This window comes from Capricornis sumatraensis, chromosome 7 (genome assembly GCF_032405125.1).
Source record: "Capricornis sumatraensis isolate serow.1 chromosome 7, serow.2, whole genome shotgun sequence".
In the NCBI taxonomy this organism is placed as follows: Eukaryota; Metazoa; Chordata; class Mammalia; order Artiodactyla; family Bovidae; genus Capricornis; species Capricornis sumatraensis.
Window position 1 is genome coordinate 17,189,634 of NC_091075.1, and position 20,968 is coordinate 17,210,601.

Consider the following 20,968-nt stretch of genomic DNA (forward strand, 5'->3'; position numbering starts at 1 on the left):
ATCCCAAAGAAATGAGGTCGGGGTCTCCCTATTACATTTCTCTATTTTTTGACAGGCATCATGAGAAAATATCACATTTATTTATTCATATGGCTATCCATGGATATTTATAGTTTGACATATGAATGTCTATCCCTTTGGTAGAATGGAAGGAAGATCCTTATGTGCAGTGATTTTGTCTTTTTTCATTACGGGATCCCCAATGCCTGAAACAGTACCTGGTGTGTCAAAAATGCTCCAATATCTGTTGCTGATCTAATTATGTAAAAGCTATGTGTTCAAATAAGCATATAAGAATACAAGCCACTGCCACCTTGCCCCAGCAGACTTGTATGGCAATGGATATGTCAGGGGTAGGTGACGTGATGATCTGATCAATGAACCTGACTCAACTAAATGTAAGCTTTTATATTCATGAGTAGTTTTCCAAAGACAAAGGGCTTTTGCATGGTCTACATGACCTGATGCTCTTAACAGCAGGTCTATGTCTATAGCATCAGTATTATTCTGTCTATGCAGGACACAATTGATGTCATTGTTCACATCAGAGACCATACTATTCATTGTACCTCATCCCCCTTTTTACCTTTTTTGCTGACTTTGTTTCTCTCATTGTCCCTTCCTCTCTCACATCATGATTCCCACCAGAACACAAGCATTTAGAAATATTATCCGTCGAAAAACAAGCCTTCTATTGATCCATTATCAGCTGCAGCTACTACTCCACCTCTCTGAAACTCTTCCCAGGATCTCCTCAATCCTGGTCTCAAGCATTGCCTGTTGGTTCTCCCTACTTCCAATCTTCCCATCCCTCCCAATTGGCTTCTGTCAAATTTTCAGCTCTACCATTTCACTGAAACCTCTTTCATCAAAGTCACTAATGATGTCCACATTTACAATTCCAATGGCATTCAATCAGTCTTCATATAAATTAATCTCTTAGTGGCATTTAACAACTAACCAATCTAGTTCACCTTTTTTGAGACATTTTCTTTTTTTTAAGATTTTTTTTTTCATGTGGACCATTTCTAAAGCCTTTATTGAATTTGTTACACTATTGCTTCTGTTTTATGTTTTGGTTTTTCTGGCCACAGAACCTGTGTGAATCTTAGCTTCCAAACCAGGAATCAAGTCCTCAACCCCTGCACTGGAAGGCGAAGTCTTAACCGTTGTACTGCCGGGGAAGTCTCTGAGACATTTTCTTTATTTGACTTTTAGGAAATCACTGCACATACTTTCTTGGCCTCCACTGATGGACACTAGATGATGGTCCCAGGCTTTAACTGCTGGAGTGGGCCAAGCTCAGCTCTTCAACCTCTTTATCTCCCTGCTCCATAGGTGTTCAACTGTAATCTTGTAGCTTAAAATACCAACTGTAAACAGGTGACTCCCTAAAAAGAGATTTGGGTACATCTTCTATCCTACTCTTCTCTTAACTCTACCCATATAGCTCAAATAGCATGTATTAAAAGCATCTCAAACTTAATATAACAAAAATTGAACTCTTGTTTTTTCTCTCCCAAATTTGTTCTTTCTGTGATCTTTGGTATCCCAGTAAATGACACCAATATTCTGCCAATTACTCCTGAAAACAAGCAAGTACATAAACAGTCAAACTTGGGAACCATCCTTGACTTCTAGTTTGCATATTTTGCATCTAAGCCATCAACAAATTTTATCAACTCCATCTCCAAATTATAACCAGAATCCAATCATGAGTTATCATATCCCAGGAAGGTGTATTATCTCTTGCCTGAACCATTAGTATAACTTCAAACTGTTCATTCGGCTTCCACTTTTGTGTCTCTATGGTCTCTCTATATTTAGAAACAAACCAAATTATATCACTCATTAGAACCATCCAACATCTTTCCATCTTGCTTAGAATACAACCTAAAGACCCAAGGCTCTACATCATCTACCCTTCAGCTTCACTTCCCTAATTTTACCTCATATCACTTTCCCCATACCTCTTTGGACTCATTCTCTTCCTTAAGGCTGCTGGTCACATTCTTGCTTAAGTCTTTATATTTACTTTTCCATTTGCATGGAATATTTTTACTAAATATTGTTATGGTATGCTCCCTCAACTCATTCAGTCTCAGCTCAAAGCCATTATTAACTGTTCATTTTCTGATACTAGGAGTTAAATGCTATGAGAGCAAAGACTGTCTCTAACATTTTCCCCAGAGTTTCCCTGACACCTGGTATGGCGTCTGATTGTATGGCCTCCATATGTTTTGGAAGGACAGAAGGAAAGAGTGAAGGAGAAAGGAAGAAAGGGAAAAAATGAAGGAAAACAGGGAGGAACTAGAAGAGAGAGAGAAGAGTTAAGATGATTTGGAGATTGATTTTTTTCACTTATATAATTACACAGACTACTTTAATGTACTAAACATTACCTGTATGGTTACAGACAAACTAAATGGACAGAACTGGATGGAGTGCAAATAGAAAACAGTCATTTTTTTCTCTTCCACCATTATCTCCAAGGTGCCCTTCCAAATTTCTTACCATAGTATGTTTGCATATATGTCAGTAGCTACCCATGCATTACCAGCTGAAACAATAATCATTTTGGAAATTAAGATTCACTTTAGCTGTTCAGAATTTTATATGAATTTAATTTAAAACTTTAAGCTCCAGTCCAAATCATCTCTCCCACCCCAGCTCCCACCTGATCAATGTCTCTGGAAAAAGAAAATGGTGGCTATTCTTTCACCTTTAATTGCCTTTTTTCCTTCCCACTTCTGAGTGTTGCAGGGCTGGAGCAAGGGGAGGAGGATTTTTAAAGAAGCGGAGAAAATGCATTTTCTTTGAGTTGGTGGAGTTTGTAACCTTTCTTGGCTATACTGGCCAGCACTGCCATGGCAGGCATCCAAAGGTTGGTATTTCAAGCAGCACATGTGTGGGCTTTCTTGGGAGAATATTTGTGTGGAATATCTTGGTAATATAGAAGTGCTTCATTCAAGAGTGCAGAGAAGTGCCTGTGGGATTGAAAGTCTGAAGACTAAGGAAACAGCTTAAATCAACTACTCTTGGAATTAGATTGTAGACTAATAGAAAAGGAATAAAAATAAAATGCACTCAAGCTGCATTTGATGCTACTCCTCCTTAATAGGATATCAGTATCTCCAAATGTATAATGAGTATGTGCAAACTAAACAAACTTGTATTTTTAAATCACATTTATTTCAATTATGAGAAGGTAATTAATGTTTAAGGGTATATCTAAGTTTAGTAAATCATTCAGTTGACATATAAATAATATTACAAAGAATTCAAATAAGCTTGAAAATAAAACCTGTGGAGGGAGAGAAAAATTTCATGATTTCGTACAAGATTCCAAGGGACAATATTTGTATGTGTTGCAGGATTTGAAATTCAATCTCTACTTATTCTATAATTACCTAATTATCTGGAATGATCTGTTTCGCATTAATTCAATTATCTGATAATATTTATGTGATCATCAGGTAAAACAGCAATACGATGAAAAGGTTACCTGCAGTGGTTAGACAGCATAGTAATTTTTTAATTGAAAATTTTGAATATCAAAACAATAAATCATTCAGGACAATCGTTTCATCTACAGAAACAGCATGTAATCACTTATATGGAAAGAAAATTCTGAGATACACAATTTCTGATTGAGTTGGCACTCATATTATTAGGTGAAGCTGACAGCATTAAGGACTGCATGGTTAAAGGGGAAAAGAAAATATGATTAACAATTTTATATTTTATGTTAGCATGTGGGGAAAATGTGAAGTTCAATATTTTAGTGGTTTCACACTTACTAAAGAATAAACTCTTAGTTTTTCTTTTTGCAAAATTCTGCAACTGCCAACTTTCCCAGTCTTTTCTTTTATTCTTTGCTAGACATATCTGCTCCAGCTGAACACCTGGTTTGTCACTCTTTCTCACTTTTGTATGTGTTTTTCTACTTCACTAGTGCCTCTCTAAGAAAACACCTTCTTCCTGTATCTCCCTATAAAAACTCAGATGACCCTTTAAGGTTAAGATTAAAAAGATTTGTTCCTCTATATATTGCTTACCTCAACTCAGGGTGTAATCGCCCTTTTCTTAACATATATATTGTTTTATCATCCAAACACTTACTCTCCTTTATTGCAATATTTTGTGAACATACATTCTCAATTAAAAACTATTGGCTTAGAGATCTAGAGATGAAACATTGTCACATACTCAATTAGATTTCCCACAGTATGTATAGGACCATAGACGTGCGTGTGTGTGTGTGTGTGTGTGTGTGTGTGTGTGAGAGAGAGAGAGAGAGAGACTGTGTGTGCTCAAGAGTGTGTATATGTGTTTGTGATTTCTATGCTTTTATCAATATATATTGATTATGCTCCTATCTGACCCCTATGCCAGTCACTATCAAAAGTTACTAAACATTGGAAAAAGTCAGTGAAACAATTGATAACCCTTTCGCCTAACACTATTTGTACTTAATAAGGAATATAGACAAAAGGGAAAATAAGGTTCAGTGAAAAACATGCTATATAGAGTTCTGTGAGAGGGAGAAGCTACTGACCCAGACTTGAAGAAATAGAGACAGTGCTATAGAAGAGGAGTTAAAAGATGGCTTGGAGGCATCCAGGTGAGGAGTAAAGAAACTGTTCTAGACAGATGAAAGGGCAAGTGAGAAAGTCCTGATGAAAGAGAGAGTCTGTATTACTCCGAGAGGAGTGACAGCTGAGGCAGAGCTAAGGGCACCCTCAGTAAAAGGCGAGCATTGCAGGACGTGCTGCCAAGGTATCAAATTAGAAAAAGACCAAGACATGTGTGAAGAGAACTTCAGTGACTCACAAAGCAGGCGTAGTGGTCGCCTCAAAGTTATAGCAGGCCTAGGCAAAAAGCGGAGAAGGAGGAGGCCAGGTGAGAGCATAGATAATGTTTTCATTAAGTTGGACCATTATTCCTGAGCTTTCCTCGTGGCTCAGCTGGTAAAGAATCCACCTGCAATGTGGGAGACCTGGGTTCGATCCCTGGTTTGGGAAGATGCCCTGGTTAAGGAAAAGGCTACCCACTCCAGTATTCTGGCCTGGAGAACTCCATGGACTGTATAGTCCATAGGGTCACAAAGAATTGGACACAACTGAGCAACTTTCACTTTAGTAGAAGAGAGAAATAGGTTGATTCCCAAAAAATGAGGAAGATTTGAACATGGTAAAAATTTGAGAAGGAAGAGTCAATAAGAAGGAAAACATTTTGATCTAGGAAATGGAGATAATTGATAAACTTCACCTAGAGAGTGAGAAGAGTGGAATCTAGGGCACAGATGGAGGGAAGAACCCTGGAAAGGAGGGTGTCAGCAATGTCACTTCTTCAATCTTAAGAAAACTGGAAAAGGAAAAAAATTAAATGTAGATGCAAATCAACATCTAGCTTGGCTGGAAGAAAGTTGAGGAACTCATATATTCTCTATATTATCCACTGCTTTAATATCTTCACTCTCATTTCTTAGAGAAAGTGCCACATTCCATTCCAAGGTTGGTACTGAATAGACCGAGAACATTCTGATGACTTCCCATTTAAGCCACAAAAAAACAAGTAAGGAATAAGCCAAACCATATCTAGTTGGAAACTGGGACAAAGCAACCTTTAAACCGGCCCCTTAGTGCCACTCCCCTGCCCCCACTCTACCCCACAGAGTCCTCAGATGTCATTTTAATATGAACCTCAAACAGTCTAGTAAACTCCAATCAAATCTAGTACAATATTGCTATTCAAGTGTTCTACCTATGGGTTCAGTTCAGTTCAGTTCAGTTCAGTCACTCAGTTGTGTCCGACTCTTTGCGACTCCATGAATCACAGCACGCCAGGCCTCCCTGTCCATCACCACTCCCGGAGTTCACTCAGACTCACGTTCATCGAGTAGGTGATGCCATCCAGCCATCTCATCCTCTGTCGTCCCCTTCTCCCTGTGCCCCCAATCCCTCCCAGCATCAGTCTTTTCCAATGAGTCAACTCTTCGCATGAGGTGGCCAAAGTATTGGAGTTTCAGCTTTAGCATCAGTCCTTCCAATGAACACCCAGGACTGATCTCCTTTAGGATGGACTGGTTGGATCTCCTTGTAGTCCAGGGGACTCTCAAAGAGTCTTCTCCAACAGCACAGTTCAAAAGCATCAATTCTTCGGCACTCAGCTTTCTTCACAGTCCAACTCTCACATCCATAGATGACCACTGGAAAAACCATAGCCTTGACTAGACGGACCTTGGCTGGAGTTTAAGAGGCTGTACTAATGTACTAATGATCAACTGTATCTTGTGGTCAAAATAAAAGGTTGTAAAAGCAGGATAAGGGATTACCATTCCAGGGTTCTTCATTTCAATATCCACAGGGCACCTGGGGCATCTGCTAATGTGCATATTCCCTGCCCCCTCCTACTACCACCACATTCAGATTTAAGCAAACCTATGTCAGGACCCTGGTGGCTCAGATGGTAAAGAACCTGCCAGCAATGCAGGAGACCTGGGTTTAATCTCTGGGTCAGGAAGATCTCCTGGAGAAGGAAATGGCAACCGACTCCAGTATTCTTGCCTGGAGAATCCCGAGGACAGAGGAGCTTGGCAGGCTACAGTCTATGGGGTCACAAAGTGTTGGACATGACTGAATGACTAACACATGGCAGGGTCCTGATACTTTCACTTTTTATAGTCAGCCTATGTGATTCAAGTATAGATGTTTCTGTCTTAAGCAAGGTCTACTAATAAAGAACAGAAAACGGTGGGAAGAAACTAAGCTAATCATCCATATACTCAGGTCACATTTCTAGGTCCTAGGCTAGGTTCTAGTTCACATTGCAGAAAAGTGGAAGAGAAAAAAAATAAAAAGATACTGCATACACAAGTAGCGGGGCCAACAGACAATCATATCAGGTTAAGAAAAAAATAAAACTAACCTACAATACATAGCAATAACAAAAGTTTTTATTGTACACTTGGGGAAAGGAGCAATGTATTATACTTTAAGGAATATACGGGGACAAAGAATTCCACAAATATATATATGATAATTCCTATACCAATACAACACAACAGTAAAATCAAGGAATTTGTTTGGTGACATCTGTATCCTAGAATTGCTGAAAGTGACATTTATTATAGATTTTTTAAAACAAAATATATTCTTTTCTGTCTGGAATAATACAGAAAAGTCCATCAAAAAACAGAACTAAATAATCTCCAGTGGCCCCCTGTAAATTATGAACTATAAGAAATAAATATTTCATTTGGTAATTACCAAATAATACAGAAAGCTGATTTTTTCTCATGTCTTCTAAGAATAAACAGCTGCAAAACTAGCATCTAGAATCAAGTCTCTGCCTGTTTTAAGTCAGCAAGCAAGTACTCATGAGTATATTTACATCATAAATGCCACAGACATTCTATTTTGGTAAAAGCATAAAACTTATCTTTTCCTGCAAAGCACTTTATGTAAAGATAAAAACATACTTCTTCTCTGTTCTCACTATACTAATTTTATTCTCATTTTCTTTTCATCACCATCAATATCAACTTCATCAACTCATTAAAAAACATTATTAATACCTGAGCTGGGAACTGTGCTGAGGAGCATACAAAGTGCTCTGAGCTTCCAGATTAAACAAGTAATTACACAAATGCCCTTTAGTGCACATTTATCAGCATGAAATCTGCATGCGAAGAAAATAGCCAAGGAAGGCAAAGTTATACATTTCCAAACACAAATACATCACCCAAGTTAAAAAGAAGAGGCTTAATGAAAATAAACAGAGCTTTAAAAGAGAGTTTGAAAGTCTAAATGCAGCTTAAGACAAGTTGTGACTTTTCGGTATCACATAGGCATTATATCAAAAATGACTTCACTCTTACCAAATGGACGGGGCCACACTGAGAGAAGCCTCTCTCTTTAAGAAATATATTTTAAGTGAGAAAGATAGCATCATTTCCACAAACATCAAAATCCTGGACATTTTCTGTATTGTGTTCTCTGTATTATATCTAGTTCACCTTTGTAGGAAGTTTCTGTGAACAAGGGGAATAAGGAGTATACAGGGAAATCCTGAAATGTGTAAGCTTTGCCCTTGGGAAGTCAGATTGTGTCAAAAATAAAGACTCTGAAAAGCAAACTAATAATAAACAATGGAAAAAATATAGATTTGTATAACTGAATTACTTTGCTGTGCAGCAAATATTAACATAATGTTACAAATCAATTATACTTCAAAACTTTTTAAAATTTCTTAAAATAGTAATAATTAATAATAATAAACTTGGCAGCCGGTGCAATTCATCTTCCACCTTGACACAGGTGTGGAGAACCTCTCATTAGGACTCCACATAGATGAGACTTGATAGAAGACAAATGGGACAAACTTACCCAAGTATCAGAGACCCTAGTCCAGTGGTCTACAGGCATCTAAGCTATCTCTCGGTTTACTCTCCCACCACCAACATCTAATTGCCCTGCAAAGGTAATCAAAAGACCACACATAAAGATTAGCAAAATATAATGAGTACAGCATAGATTACCCCAGTCACCAAATTTTTAATGTCTACATTCTTGTTTTAATATCTATGATTTCCATAAGTTTTTTGAAATGCTGACTAGACCATGGAATAATGATTTTACCTTTGTATGTAGTGCAAGTATCTGCATTCTGGGTTCTTGTCAGAGAATACAGCTAGTGACTGCATCGCTGGTTTTCAGAAATATGGAATTCTGAAATCCAAAATGCCTTTTCTTTTAAACACAAAAGTGTTCACTTTATGTATGTGGTAGTTTTTTGGGTGTGTGAAAACTGCCTCAAGTTAGAATAATTTATGCTTAAGTTATACCTACAGACTTAAGGCTGCTTAGAATTGAACAAAGTTGCTGTCATTTTAAAAGTATTCTGACCACTTTCAGTTAGGAGTTCAAACTCTTCCAAGGTATGCTGCAGTCATTTTAACTATCTTCTCTTGCCCTACTAGCAAATTTGAAAATGTTTTCTAGTTTATTTGTCATTTGCCTGTCCTCCGGAACTGGTTTGGGCACATATCTTCAGAAGGTCCTGATAGAGTGGTAATAGAATTGGAGGAAGAGAGGAGGAATTTTCTGGAGAACGAAAAAGAGCCAGGTAGGAAAACCAGACGATGAGCAATGAGCGAGGAGGAAAGAATAGGCAGGATGTTAGCAGGGTCAGTTCCCTGGCCCTCCTCTGTTCTGGATCCCTGTCTCCCCTTTGCCTTTTCTTCCCTGCAGGCAGAGCCAGCTCTGTTCTCTGAGGCCCTTGCTGCTCTCCTCTGGGATTGTATCATTCAATCAGAACCTTTCCTTTCACTCAGAGGGACCTCACACCTGGCACTGGCATCTCTCTCAAGTGGAGTAGTATCTAAAGACAGAATGCAATGAAATTTGGCAACCATCTCTGCCTTAAAAAGAAAAAGGGAAAGCAGAATGTCAGATTTTAATTCTGACCACCAGTACAGTCATATTCCTCCAGTACTGCAACCACCAAATAGAAAATTAGATTGTCCCACGTTCCATTCTTCTCCTGGGACATTACCAGAACAGTATGTTGCCCAACCATCTTTTTCATTTTTCCACCCATTCTCATAGTTCTAAAACCTAAATTATTTCCTTGGATTAAGGCAGAAAGCACTTCCCTCACACAGATGTTGTGCTTTGTTTTAATTGCTCTTACTGAATTATGTTTTCAAGCTCTGTCCTGGGTTTCCACTGAGGATCTTCCAAAGTAGTTAAATACTAATGATAGTCTATGGAAATATACATAAGTGGTAAGCTGTAAAATCCTGCATGAGAATGAAGCTACCTAATCTCCCAATAGTGATTTGAGGAGGGAAGCAGGGGAAAGTGAATGGAAAAGAAATGTAAATGTATCTATAATGTTTTATTTCTTCATTAAAAAAGTGATTTAAAACATACTTGGAAAGGCATAAAAAGTATATCAAATCTGGGAACTAGATTATATTTTCTACAATACTTTTATTTACATGTGAAATTTGGAATCCAAAACTTAAACATATAGAAAAGACATCATAGAAAACTCTTTTAGTTAAGAAAGTTATTGAAAATAACTATTCTCTAGAAGCACTCCTCAAGCTTTAATCTGAGTGTAAATCACCTAAAGATCTTGCCAAAATCTGGATTTGACTTTAGTAGTTTGGAATGGGACCTGAGATTCCACCTGTCCAAGAAGCTCCTATTGATATTTGCCCAAGAACTGCAATTTGAGTAGCAAATATTCACATTACAACTGTTTCACTTTTTAATGAATGCATGAAAAAATTTTCTCAGTTCTGGAAAAAGTCATGCTTAGCCTCAGTAACTGGTTGATCCTTCCTTTGTAAATGTTGTAAATCTTCTTTCCTTCTTGACCTTGCCCACTAGGAAGCTCACAGATAAATCCATTGCCTATCCTGGTAACTGCAGGACTATATGGCACATCTTTTTATGAACTAATTTATTCTGGTTTTATTTTAACCCATGTTTTTCTTTTGTCATAATTCTTATCCCTATACATTTTGTCCTGTTATTAAATATCTCTTTCAATAAAACTGCTTCTAATTCTCTTAGCAAAGAGGTTTGACATATTTAAGTTAATTTATAACTTGGAGACCACTGTTTTGAAGGAGCTCACAGTCGTTAGAGGAAGAGTAACCTACTCAAATTTTAGATGGGCTGTATAGATCTATAGGATGGGATGGAGTTAGAACTCTGCTTGAGAGTACCCTGGAATGTTACTATTAATAATATCATCCTTATCATTAATATTTACAATCACATTCATGACAGCAACCACTGATTGAATGTCTACCAGATACCCAATACTGGCTGAGTATATTATCTCATTCACCTCTTTCACTATTTATCACATGTAATCCTACCTTAATAAGTTTATGAAGCTCATTACCATTAAATTTTAAAGGCTCATCAAGATTGTTTATGCACCAAATCAGGGGATCCAGGTTTAAAAACCATATATGGTTTACACCAAGAACCAGTTCTCATGGTTAACCATGATGCCTCCATAAGCTTCACAGAGAAGAAAGTGCTTCATCAGAGACTTAAAGGCTAAGAAAGAAAGTTCAATATTTCTAAGCAGACTAAGCAGGGATGAAGAGGGCAGAGGGAGAAGTTATTCCAGCTAAAGGCAACAGCATGTGTAAACATGAGAGATGTGAAAAAACATAATGTATGTGGGGAACTGGCAAGAGGTTCAGAACAGCTGCGTCCTGGACCTTTTAGGGAGAAGAAAGGTGGAAGGGGCAGGGGTCAGACCACAAAGAGACTTGCATACCTTCCAAAGGCACTCTGTCAGCAGTGAAGAAACAGGGGACTAGGCTAGGCAAGAAGAGAAGGAGATTCGATTTTTTAAAAATCTCACTTTCATGATGGTGTGGAGGATGGATTAAAAGAGAACAAGGATGGAGGATAGGGGAAGGACTTGATGGAAGTGTCAGTGACTTTTGAGAAAAGGTCTTATTTGAAAGGTTTTCAGAAAGTAGACTCTTATAAGACTTGCTGTTGGGCTTCCCAGGTGGTGCTAGTGACAAAGAATCCGCCCTACAATGCAGGAGACATAAGAGACATGGGTTCAATCGTGGGTCAGGAATATCCCCTGGAGAAGGGCATGACAACCCACTCCAGTATTCTTGTCTGGAGAATTTCGTGGACAGAGAAGCCTGGCGGGCTACAGTCTATAAGGTAGCAAAGAGGTGAACACAACTGAAGAGACTGGGCATGCAGGCACACACATCGCTTAAACATGCAGTATAAAGAGGGAAAGGCATGCTTTATTCGACCACCCACATTCTTGGCTTGATAAACTGAGTGGACAGTGTGATAAGAGACGAGTGGAATGGGTCAGGTCGATATGTGACATCAATAGGAATGTGGATGTGCAGGGTTGGAACCAGAAGGGAGATGAGACACCAGCTGTGTGGTCATTGAAACTGCAAGAATGAAAAGCGTCACTCAGTAGGAAATCACACAATACAAAAAAGAGCCAAAGAAACACCAATACTTAAGACAGAGGCTGAAAAAATGAAACCTTGAAAAATGCACTGAGAAAGAGCAGAATGCTGAAAGAATATCTGAAGAAAATAACACAGAAAACAAATGTGGATAGAGTTTAAGGAAGATGAATTCAGTAATATCAAATACACTGAGAGACCAAGTAGGATAATGATTAAAATGCATTCTCTGATTCTGAAATGTGGTCCTTACCTTAAACAAGATTCTGTAAAGTAAGGGAAAGACTGAAGTGGGTAGAGATAAAGACACGAGATTGCAAGGGCAGACTACACTTTGAGGAATCTTGGTTGAAAAGGCGAGAGTCTTCGGTGGCCCCTGCAGCTTTCCTGGTACAGGAATAAAGAATTTTGATCTGTGTGATAATCTAGGATTGATGGTTTGCAAGATGACTATAGCAAGAGAATTATGACTGGAGAGTAACAGTAAAAGGTAATTAAAATAATATTGTTAAAGTCTTGTTCTTAGAGTCTCAGACAAATAAGATAATGAGTAAACCCAGAGAGGCACCGACAAGCAGAAAAGTGAAGAGATAAAGGAAGACAGCAATGATTTCATCAAGTCAGAAAACAAGCAAAATAGAAAGAAGATTCTGGAAGAGATAGGAGATTATTCTGAAACCGTAAAGTAGAGAAAAAGATTTAGCAATGGAAGGATAGTCAAGAAATCATAAAATCTAAAGACTTCCCTAGCAGTCTAGTGGCTAAGACTCGGGGCTTCCAACACAAGAGATGTGGGTTCAACCCCTGGTTAGGGAACGAAGATCCCACATGCCACACAGTACTGCCAAAAACATATTTTAAAAAAGAGAGAGAGATCATAAAATCTAAGGTGGAGCAGTGGGGCTGCATTACTCTTGTGAAGTCAATTGGGAGTTACTGATGTCCCTGAGACGGAAGAACTCTGAGGTGGAATCTCTCCTAGGTTTTTCACACAATCACCGTATTCCTCAAGATCATGGAAGAGTTGAGTTCCAGGAAAAGGCTGAGCCACACGCTAAAGTTTTTGTTTGTGGGAACGAAATCTGTGGAAAACCTGAACAAGGAAAAATGAAAGGTCTATTAAAAAGACATGGGTCCTCATTTATTACTATGAGGGTAGAAGTAGTGAATAGAATTACCCGCAGGCAAGCAGCAGAAACCAGAATAACATTGACTTCTTGGAGGTCTATATAAAATGGGCCTTGGAAGAATAAGCAGGCTCTACTTTTACCCTTATAAATAGAGTGACATTCTACAGTGTGAGGTGACAGGAAGTAGGTGTTCTATTATGCACTTGTTATCAAGTTGTTGCCTCTCAGCCTTAAAGCTGCTTTAAGGAGCTGCTGCTGCTGCTGCTAAGTCGCTTCAGTTGTGTCCGACTCCGTGAGACCCCATAGACGGCCGCCCACCAGGCTCCCCCGTCCCTGGGATGCTCCAGGCAAGAACACTGGAGTGGGTTGCCATTTCCTTCTCCAATATAGGACACTTCAAACTACATTTAGGCTTTGCCAGCTATCCCCATTATGTTTCAACATTAGGGGACACCAGAGAGAGACTGGGAGGCCCAAAGTGAGAGAGAGGACGTGGTCCTTCCTGTCTCTGTATCATAAGCTCAGCAGTCCTTCTCCAACCTGGCAGTAAACATATTCCAGTATCAAAAAGTGCCCCCTGTGTACTCACCATATTCCCAGTCCAGCCTAATCTTTCTGCTCAGAGACACCCTCTTCAGCTAGCCAGAGTCCGGAAGAGGTCCACCTCCACGTCTGCACACTTCCTCCTCCAAGCTTCTGTGAATAAATTGTAATAATCCCAACCTTTTAACATAATTCACTTGATTGCTAGTCCATATATTGAATAGTTTAATCTGCAGTAATCGTTTTTAACAAATATGAACATCTAAAAATTGCCTCCAAATTTTCTGGAAACCTTAAAATTTATTTCAGTCAAATGGAAAAACACATAGAATATGGATGTAAAGAATTTTTAACATGTTTCTATATTGATAATTTTTATAAGAGAATGTATTACAAATAGAGTTGAAGCCCCTTTGAACCTACCCTGGAATATATTTCTCTCTTTCCCTCCCTATACAGAGTTAATATTCTACAGTTGGGTGTGTAAATTTGACATCTGTGGTTTTTACTAGGTAGATATTTATCTGTAAACAATATATAATGTTTTTGCCTTTTCAAGCATTATAAAATGATATACTTTGTGTGATTCTGCAGCCTACATTTTCACTTAGCCTTAAGTTTTCTGGTTTTCTCCCTGTTGATACACGTACTTCTATTCATTTATTCCAACTGATCTTTAGTATTCTGTTGCATGATTGTATCACATTTTATTTAGCCAGTGGTCACTGATGGAAATTTAAGATGTTCAATTTTTTCCTATTATAAAGAGTACAGAAATATATCTTTGTATATTTCCCTGTATACAAGTAGCGAGTAGATTTCTTTGGTTTTGTAGTCATATCTCCATTTTCTAAACTATTTTGAAAATATCTGCACTCTCCAATTTAGTAAAATGCCAAATATCCTGTAAGGTTATTGTTCAAAATTACATTCACACAGCAGTGCATAAAAGTTCCCACATCTTCATATCCTCATCAACACTTGATATTTTCCAGACTTTTAATTTCTGCCAACCAAGTAATATTAATAATATCTTATCATTGTTGTACTCTACATTCCATGCCTCTAAGCATCGTTCCATTTGGGTTTTGTTTATCAGTTTGTCTCTTCTGAGAAGTCCTTGTGCTTATCCTTGGCTTTTTTTCTATTGAGCTTCAAGACTTCCTTCTTGATTTGTCAAAGTTCTTTATATATGTTGTACGGTAACTCTTTGTGACCTATATACTGCACAGATATCTTCTCCCAGTTTCATTTTATCTTCTATTTTTATAGAATCCTTTGATATGCAGAAATTTTTATCACTTAATATAATCAAATACATAGCAACCTTTTTCTTTATGGTGTATGCTTTTTTTTTTTTTTTTTGGTCTTCTTCTGTCCTGATATTATATTTTCTCCTAATAGATTCAAACCTTTGCTTTTCACATTAAGATATTAGTTCATCTTAAGTTTATGTTACTTTTTCTCCATGTGGCTAAACTACATACTTGCCCTAGTGTCATTTTTTGAGTAATACATCATTTTGAATAATATAACAAAATACATGAAGCAGGCACTGTTCTAGCCAGTCTCCATTTATGAAGGAGGCTCTGTCTAAGCTCTTCATTCTGGTCTGTTTGTCTACTACTATTTCAGTAACACTTTATCTTGATTACTATAGCTTAATGGCACCAATACTTCCTTTTTCTTAATCTTCAGAAAGTGTCTTGGTCATCCTTTGTTCTTTTCTTTTCTGTATGAATTTTAGGATCAGCTTGTAAGCTTCCTGCAAAACCTTGTTGGAATTTTGAATGAAATTAAATCTTCAAGTTTCTTTAACAAACATTTTCTCATCTCATTCTCCCAAAAAATCCAAAAAGTAATGGGTTACAATAACATTTCATCTGAGAGGCTTAAAAATATATATATATATTAGGAATATTTAATAAATTGCCTAATATCATAGGGGACAGTCGAGGTAAAACAGATTTTTAAGTGTTGTTTATGTGTGTGTATGTGTGTGTGTGTATGATTTGTTCATTTACTTATGAAGGTTGTGAACATCTATTTTTACATCAATACAACTTCACAGTTCTTGGTATGGTAATCTGCACACAAGGTTTGTTCAGTGCTTTGAAAATTTTCATCATAAGGGAAGAGAAAAACAAGAAGGGCATGGTGAATAGAGAAAAAAAGAAAAGACTTCAATATTTTCTTTACTTAAACTTGCAGTCTTTTCTTCAGTCATGATCCTTCTTCCCTCCAACTCATTGGTTTTTTATTTACATAAAATCGGGCTTTATTACACAGGTCAGAGCAGTGATGAAACCCACGTCTTCCCTCTTGCCCTGTGTTTTCAGTTAACTTGGGTGAAGTTCTATGATAACAACACAAAATGCTTTAAATTGACTCTGCTACTGTTTTTGGAAGATATGCATAGAAATATGTAAAGAATTTCCGTTTCAGAAACAGTTCAATAGAGTGAGTCCAAAAAAAGTGAATATCCAGTTATGAATAGTACAAAATGACCAAGAAAGGAAAGCTCCTCAAAAGGCACACTATGTTAAGTATTTCGGTTAGTTGAAATATCTCCTGACCACAATCTGAATTTTTCAGTGCATATATCACAAAGTTTTCTTAGAAACTAAGCTTAGATGTTTCTTTGTTGAAATTTTAATTTTTCTGTTTTATCCCAAATCCATCCCTAGCCAAAAATTATTTTTAAGAAAAAGACTCTCAAATATTAAAATAATAAGGTCACTAACCAAAGCAGTTGTAAAATGTAAAAAAAAATATTTAAATTCCACTGACTTGACCCATGCAAAACTTTTAATAGTATGCAATATAAATGCTTGTAGTATTAAGAGGTGTTAATTTGATTTTCTAAAATTATATTTGCTTACTTTCATCTGTGAATCTGTACTACTCTTTAAAATTGTATGATCTTTTGTTGAAACAGAAAACAAATCTCGCAAAGATATTGTTGTTATTACCAGTAGCTAAAATAGTTTGTAATTGGGAAGCTGGGTAGGAATTATTATGGTATAAATGGATGTCAACCAGAAAGACAAATAACTAAAATATTACCTGTTCTCCCCCATCCCCTCCCCCAAATAAACCCTAGATACATTGTATGGGAACATTTCCAAGAGGCAATGTTCATTCCACTAAACATCTCCCACAGTATATAGCTACTGGTACCAGGAAAGATTGAAGAAAGAGAAAGGGAAACAGGAAAAGGGGCAGACAGCTGGATTAGACTGTACTGTGTATATTAGTGATGGGTAGACTTCAAAAGACTTAGAGGTTCATTTTGGACAGGTGCCCAGAGATTCACAGGCTTACCCAAAACCTTCCATAACTTCTGATTTTAAAATTGAGCTAGAATTCCTTTGAGACCAGGCTTTCGGTCTTCGGTCATATTCCATACTTATAGTCCTTAATAATAAATTTATGTTAAGAAATTGAGAACTTTTGGAATCCTGAAAAATGAGATGCTGATTTTAAATAGATAACTAACAAAATTAATCAGTTTTAAGGTTTTGAAGAAAAATTGTAAACATGTTTTTCTCCTAGGAGAAATAAAGATTTGTTAGGAACATTGTTATTTGCATACAGTTTGAATCAATATTTAAAAATAAAGCTTTGAATAGGTTTTGGGGGACAGGTGAACTCCTCAAGCACGTTCTAATTCATCTGTGAAGATCGGTAATAGATACCTAACTAGTGTCAACCTTCCTCCCTGACTCCCGATGTGTTGTAACCTGGGAGGCAGGCAGGAGGGTCTGGGAGAGCTGACAAGGAATTTGTCGGTCACTCTAATTGCAGGAACTCCTTTTAACTGAGCAGTGAGAGTTACCTTTCAAAGAATATAATCATTCTTTGGTCTAATTATCATGTGTCTCATTAAATGTGTCCTTCAGATGGCTCACATAAGATTTATTATTATTCACAAAATCTGCCATGTAAAAAGTTACTTTCACAAAAGGTCAAAATATTTTCAGGACCAAAAAAAAAAATAAAAAAGTCTGATATTAGCTTTGAACCACAATCTAGCCCTGTGTTTGTTAGCATGATTCTGAGTTTGTCCTGGTCTCACTCTTCTCTAAGAAAGATGACCTGGAATATGGACTGAATATGCAATGAGGAACAGTCTTCAGTATGGTCACCATAAGAATCTCTTTTTAACAGAACTTATACAGTGATCATGGGGAAGGACTTTTGATTTATGAATATGTAGCTTCTTATACTCTATGCCCTAGGACAGGTGCTTCAATCGCTAGGGTACTACTATCAGTTCTGCAATAGATATGAATAACTATGATTCCAACAGAATTAAATGCATTAGCAAGGAAAGTTGCATCTTAGACAATTTTATTTCCAAAGGCTTTAAGCAGTTAAAACTAGAGGACAGCTAGCTATATTTAAATAGTACAGAGTTTCTCCATCTTTGGAAAGCTAGTATCACAAAAATATTTGATGTTCATGCATATTTTACTTGAAAACGTACAGTTCCTGCCAAAATAGCAGTAGCTTATTTAGATCTGCAAGCTCTCCTCTAATAAAAGTGTAAAAACTACTAACAGTTGTCCCATGTCAATCGCATGCTGAAAGTAGATCCTCAGCAGATATGAAACCTAGAATGAGACCTACATCTCTTTATAGTTCTAGGATTTTTTTAAAGCAGACCTCATGTGATATTTCAAGCCATTTTGAACTAAGACAGCACTTGTAATTTGAACTATTTTGTATCATTCTGCCCCAACTTTTTAAAGCTTCTCTAATCACTCTTCTCTTGTTACTTACTTGATTTTTGAATTTTCTTCATAATACAATAAATCCTCTAAGAAGAAAACCACAATCCATGGTATCTACTAATTCTACTAATTGTGAATGACGTATACCAAAATAGGAAAAGGAAATAATTAACAAGCAAAAATTAATTTCATTGATAATTTACAATAATTTCAACATACAACCAAAATATATTTTCCCTAAACATTATCCCAAGCCATTTATATATAGTAAAAAAAAAATCAACAAATTTTAGCTTTGTACTCTATCTTCTACCTTAGCTTTGGAGACTACGAATAATTGAGAGTTAATGTGAATGGAAAAAAAGACATAAAATTTTATATTGTCCTGCAAATTATTGATACTGTGCACCCAAGATATTCATTCATCTGTCGGCTAATCACCTCCAGAACATTTAGTATGTTCAGTGTTTACCTTAAGCACTTATCATGAGAAAATATAAATTGACTATGCATAGATATTAAAATAATAAAGAAAAGCAAAATCGCCATCATTTAAAATATATTAGATTTTCATTATACCACTCAGAAACTTTGAAATAAGCAGCATTTTGGGTGATATTTCAGTAATTCCCACAACTTTTAAAGTATTTCTGAGCAGTTTTAACACATGTTCTCGCAAATAAATTAATGTTTCCATCCCCACTGACTCATCAGGCACCAAGAAGCATGCAGGCTCTCTCCAATGGAGAAGTAAAGAGGAGTTTGAAAAGGCATTTGAAAAATTACAGAGAAATAAAAGAAATAAAAGATTACAGACTTTTACCCCCAAAGCCCTCAAAACAAGGACTATCATAGTATATATCTGCTTCAAGTTCTAAGGTGCACTAAGAAAACTCAGTTCTGTGCATCTTGGAAAACTTTTCCCTAAAGGAGACCACTATATTGAAATAATAATTTGGAAAGCATCAGAATCCATAGGCCTTAATTCAGTATTTAATTTATTGAACAACTTTCAAAAATCAGAGGCACAATGTACTTATTAAAGAACATAACCATATAAACTACTTTGAAAATTGTATATTGACAAGTTTGTAATTTTTTACCTCTATATATTTAAATTGACTTCAATAAATAAACCAGTAAATGCATTTATTATTAAAAAGAAATTTCTTTAAAAATTCAAATCTTAACTTATTAAAAAATATAATAAAAGACTTTTTTGTACTTTCGTATGCAAGAATTAGATTGCTTGACCTCTCTTTTAATGACTTAATTAGCTGTACTAAAGCCCAGCTGGGCCTCTGCTGACAACATAGCTAGATATTTCAATCAAGCAGTGTTATGGAGAATAAGTAATAAATGCTACCTTGTCGCCATACAGTCCCAAACCATAGTGCATGCTGGTAATGCTAAATTTGATCAGTATGCCTCATATTTCAATTAGTCGTGGTCTGAATCACTAAAACTGTGTAATGTGTATGAATTCCTGATATCAGATACACAGCCAAAGGCTCCCACAGTTAGAAGCCATTGAGTTTGCTTTTATTAGCAGCCAATTAATGGCAAAAATCTGCATCGCTTTTAAAATTTATAACCTCTATTCCAGCTGCATCCACGGCTCCTGCTCTACTGTACACAATCAGATCCATATCACTGTCGCAAGTCAAACAGCTGCAAACTGTATTCTGTCTGCAGAAGTAAAAAATCCTTTCATACAGAAGCTTTTTTTAACCTCTTAGAAGTTCTTTCAAAGCCCAGCAGCACCAGTCACTTTGTGACAATGAGCGATTTAATACAGAAAGAAAGAAATCTACACCAAGGTAACCTCTTGGGATGTGCTAGGTTTTCAAACGGAGTGAAACCCTACCACTCCGGCACCACACAAGGGCAAGCAAAGCCACTTCTCCTGACCAAGGCTAAGAAAATATAAACATATAAAACCTGACCCTCGTACCAAATTAACCCATTGAAGTCTGCACACTGAGTAAAACCAAGTGGCGTTATACAAATTTAATATTAAGTAACTTACATAAAATTGTGGTATTTGAATTTGACCCTCAGATGCTTCTCTAATGAAACATCTGTGGAGATCATATTCCCCATCAAGAAATGGCTTGCTGCACACCTCAGAGTTTCTAGGCATTTTTTTTAGGAACCAGACTCTTTCTGATACATGATAAGACAGAAAAGTTAGAAGTGATCAGATTTAGTAACAAAGCATAACTGCTTTCTATATTGCTAATGCTGTACTTTCAAGATCATTAAGAGAATAGTTCAGCTTTATGGTATTATATATTTTAAGTTAAAATTCTGTGAGCTCTGAAATACTTTGATGCTGCTGCTGCTGCTGCCTAGTCACTTCAGTCTCACTCTGTGAGACCCCATAGACGGCAGCCCACCAGGCTCCTCTGGATTCTCCAGGGAAGAATACTGGAGTGGGTTGCCATTATATCTGACCATAAAACGTCATCTGGGAGAAAGAAAACAGTTTCTTCCTTTGGTCTTTTATAAAATACTCCTGAATTTTCCAAATACATTATATATATGGGTATATATATATATATGCATAT